The 4,944-nt window shown below is 36.7% G+C and overlaps 1 pseudogene; it reads right to left on the reverse strand.

Annotated features, from left to right (window-relative positions):
- Positions 1-2,902: 2,902 nt before the first annotated feature.
- On the reverse strand, positions 2,903-4,321 carry LOC131944044 (nucleosome assembly protein 1-like 1; annotated as a pseudogene).
- Between the last annotated feature and the right edge of the window lie 623 nt (positions 4,322-4,944).

Raw genomic sequence — 4,944 nt, forward strand, 5'->3', positions numbered from 1 at the left:
TTACGGCGACACTTTTATCTCCCCGACAAGTGCCTCCTTGTTTCGATTTCTCATTTCCGGTTTTAACAGTCTCCGCCGAGTTTACGTTCTCTGTATTCTTTTCAGTGTTGGTAGCAGGGGTAATAGTCTGCTTAGTTTTGACACTTTTATCTCCCTTACACAACCCAGTGGGTGGGTTATCATTCGTGCTTTTTGCATTTTGTGTGCTCTGATCATTTCCCACTATCTGATTTGTATTCTTTACTGAAACACTTTTTTCACTACTACAAGGACCTCCTTGTTTCGCTTTCCCACTTGCGACTTTATCAGAGCTAACAACGACATTCTCTTCATTGTTTACACCGTCGCTAGATGGGACAATACTCTGCTTGGTTTTGACACTATTACCTCCCCTGCACAACCCGGTTGACTGCTTCTCTTTATCATTAGCAATGTTAGCATTTTTTGAGCTGTTTTCATTTCCCATTTTCGGGTCTTGATTTTTTACAGAAACACTTTTTTCACTGCTACAAGGACCTCCCGGTTTCGCTTTCTGACTTCCGGTTTTCACAGTGTGCGACGAGTTCACATTTTCTTTATTTTCGTCTGTCAGAACATCAGCCGATTTCTGCGAGAGCCTTCTCTCGTGCGACAAACTGCCTTGTTGGTTCTCAACCCCAGGGCCACCAGACTGCCCGGTGTTAGCACTATCCGTACGGCTCACCTGCTTAACGGCCGAGGTTTCTACCTGTATATTCTTATTTCCCCTACACGACATTGTATTCAACGTATTCAGATCTAAATATTTACGTCAACAATTTTACACTATACCACGCACTAACGAATCTGTTATTAAATACTTAAACATCACATAAAATATCCTGAATCACTGTGTCGAAAAATTTAAAAAGTAAACTATAAATTTTCAGTTTAAAAAAAACGGATCAATATTTGAGCTAATCGATATCCAAAACACGGGCAGGTAGACAAGTTATGACTGGCGCCGTACACACTGTAACAGATCCTTTACTCTGTGTGTGTTTGACCAGTGTTACACAGAACACACGAGAAACGCTTCAGGCCTACACTATGACACAGCACAGCACACCAAAACAACAGCTGATTGACCGACTTGGTAGTCACAACCGTAAAACAACACACCACAGCTCTCGTGAAGAAAATAAAAAGGGAAACAACAACGCCGTTAATCCAAAGCAATACGGTCAAATCGTTCATTGGCTGATCGATTCTTGGGTGATCGATTAAAAAGACGATTGGGCTTCGCACCTTGATTCACAGGTGCGATTGCTGGGCGCCGATTCGGCAATTACTTTTTTAAATTATTTAAAACCACGTCTTTTTTAAACGGTTTCTCTACCACGCGAGAACTGAACCAAAGCCCCTACAGATGGCATATAGCAGACACCTTGCATGTTGGCTATATTAAATAATAATGCCTGCTCTATAAGGCCGATTTCTAAAACGTTATACAGACTTACGAGCACTCTAACAGGCCATGATTATGCTTTCTCTTAAGGCCGATATCTGATCCATCTTAATAATAACTTTCGAGCAGTCAAATAGGTGTTAATAATGCTTTCTCCTAAGGCCGATTTCCGACACCTTTTACTGCCAATCTAGCTTTTTAAAAAAGTGACGCCTATTCTATTAAACAATGGAGTATATTTCAAATTACATGGTTTTATTTACATTCTTTCATGATTTAAACATAATTTAACCGAAGTAATAGTGTCGGCTACATCACGTGGTTTTTAAAATAAATCTGTTCCGACCCAAGCCTTCAAACCACAATCATTAAATGAAATATAGAGCTAAGAAACAATACATTTTTAATCGTTTTAACTTAAATGCTGCGCTAATTTTTAACAATCATTTGACGAAACAAATATTCAAAAATAATACATTACATTAAATATTAGGCGATAGTAGAAACTAATTAATAACCTCAACAATGATCAACGACATTGTATTTAAACTTATTCAGACCTAAATATTTACGTCAACAATTTTACACTATACCACACACTAACGAATCTGTTGTTAAATACTTAAACATCACATAAAATATCCTGAATCACTGTGTCCAAAAAAATATTTAAAAAGTAAACTATAAATTTTCAGTTTAAAAAAAACGGATCAATATTTGAGCTAATCTCAGAAAATCCTTCCATAAAAGTTTGAATAAGATAGCACTCGTCGTTTTAACCCTCAACAACGCTCGTATATTGTAGAACACAATCATGTACATTGCTACAACTGTAGGTGAGAACTAACGAGCATTACCGTGTGAGTGATTGATTGCGCGAGCGGCAGATGGCGCAACTAGCTATTGAAATCAAACAGCTGATTCAGGTCATTAAATCAGGTATTAGGGAAAAAGGCTCGGTCAGGTTGTTACGACTTGCCGTGGTTGATAAGTGAAACAGACGAAATCACGGGTAGTTATGGATCAATCAGAAGGCCCTATTACTCAGTGACGAGGTTAGAAATTGGGGTTGCGGGAAGGGGTACTATGAAGTTGTTTGTTTTAAGTTTAATAGAGGATATAGGTAGTATATGCTAGCTGTCGCATCTATTTAGGCCATACATTCAACTATGGGAGAGTATCAACAAAGGCGTGCCCCTGGAAGAGAGGGGGTCGCACGGATAACTCTCAGCGTAGCTGATGAGGCCAAGTGCAGTGTTGAAGTTGGGGGCAAAGATCAAGACAATAAAATTCTTAAGCCGGAAGCGGCTGGATCGAAGAACATAATCGGGGGGGGGGGGGGGGGGGGGGGTGAAGAGGAGGTGGTCGAATCCTAAAGTTAATTTTCTTTTTTTTTGTTTTTCTTCTTTTTTCTCTCTTTTTTTTCTTTTTTTTTTATTCTCTTTTTTTTTTTTTTTTTTTTTTTTTTTTTTTTTTTTTATGTAAATTTAAAGATTTTATCTGGAAGTAAACAAAAAGTGGAGCAAGTCATTGGACATCTTTTATGTCTGAAGTAATTGTGAAGTTTGTGTTTCGTCTTGGTTGAGTATCACAATTTTCTTTAAAACTAGTACCCCATTCATTCACAGTTCTATTGCTGTTTGCATTCATTAGGTTTGCCTTGGGCATCAGGGTTGAAATCTGCATCTGCTTCTTCATCATATTCTTAATCTTCACCCTCCTCATTTTCATCATCCTCATAATCATCATTGTCTATGGCCTCTCCAGTGAAAAAAAGAACTGCCCTAGGCACTATACTCTCTCTTATAAAATGGCCAATCTCAAAATCAGCACCCAAAAAGGCCTCTACTTCTTCATCCATCTCTGACTCTGAACCTTCAGGAACTGCAGGTGGGTTAAAGAAATTAAAGAAAGAATCTGCTTGAACTTGTTTTGTAACAGTTCTTGTTAAACCTCTTCCTTTATGTTTTTGTTTCTTTTTTATCTGTTTCACTGTGACATTCTTCCCTTTGATCCAGTTAATATTGCACCCAGTGCACTTAATAATTTCTGGACCCTCATAAGAAAATGGATCTTGAGGGTCTGGTTCATAGCGCATTTCATAATGTTTAATTAGTACTGGGTCTGTAAAGTATTCATTGGGCTCAAAATGAAATTCTAATGTGAAACCTACAGGGTCTTTATCATGTATAATAACTTTGATGACTTGTAAATGTGTCAAAATTGGTTCATCATGTTCCTGTACCATTTCAGAAAGCATATCTACATTCTTGAATATTGTTAACCAAAAACTGGGAATACCTTTAACATCCTCTTGTTTTTTCTCCTCACTATCCCCTCCGGCTTCTTTGGCACCCTCAATACAAAGCTTATCTTTTAGTTCTCCCTGTTTAGAAGCGGGAGTTATTTTTCCTTCCTCATCCTTTTCATCATCTTCTTCTTCCTCACTGGGCCAATCACATTCCTCATCAGTGGGCTCTCTACTAGCAGTTAAGATTTCTTTTCTCTTTTCAAACAACTGTGAGTACTTTGGTGCCTATTTCAATTCCAAGGCATTGACCTCTTTATAAAATTCAGCTTCAACATTAATAACCTCATTCTGTAGCTTTTTAAGAGCCTTGATACGTCGTTTGACCTCCTTGGGTAAACTCTGAATATAACCAGACGGAGAACCAACAATAGAACACAGCTTATCTTGAAGTGCTGCTAAGACACCAGGGTTTTTCATCAACTGATTTGCTATTGCCTGACTATCACCTCCTTCCCCAATTTCTTCAGCATGATCTTCCTCTTCCACTTCTTCAACTGCATCACTTGAAGGGTTATCTGGTTCTGACATTTTCTGGCTCTGTTACTTTTTAAGTTCCCTAGGCCTTTGTTATACTCTTACTTTTTTTTTTTTTTTTTTTATTTATTTTTTTTTTTAATACTCTTATAAAGTTAATTTTCATTATTAAAACTCTATAACACCAGCTTAGAAAAACAATTATCTAGCTATCAAAAATGTATACGTCTACAAATGGGGTATTTAGTATAAATAAAAGTTTTCTAATTAAACTTTTGTCTATTATTTAAAAGGTGTACAAAATAGACAACCAGCAGTACAAAACTTTTAATAACAATGTTTTTTTAACTAATGAGCAGTGATTTGTTGTTTTATATCATCACTACAAAATTTATCTCTGTTTATAATGAGTTTGGAATACAATTGTAGGTTATTTCCCTTGGTTATTTTGTTTTATTCTTAAAAATGGGAAGTAACTGCGTTACTACAAATTGGATTTTCAAAAACAATAAATATAATGGTTTCGATGTTTAAAATCCCAATTTTTCTTCGATGCTTAATTTTAAAACTGTGTCAACGCGTATCTACTTTGGTTTATTTTGAAAGAAAATTGTAAGAAAAGCTTTGTTTTCGTCCACCGCTTTTAATGTTAGATATCTGGACTAGATCTATTCTAATGCTCTATGAAGTACAAGTCTATCAGATCAGACCATCACTATTCCATCGGTTCGTG

The sequence above is a fragment of the Physella acuta genome, unplaced genomic scaffold, assembly GCF_028476545.2.
Source record: "Physella acuta isolate Inbredline_101_S28 unplaced genomic scaffold, ASM2847654v3 ptg000477l, whole genome shotgun sequence".
Lineage (NCBI taxonomy): Eukaryota > Metazoa > Mollusca > Gastropoda > Physidae > Physella > Physella acuta.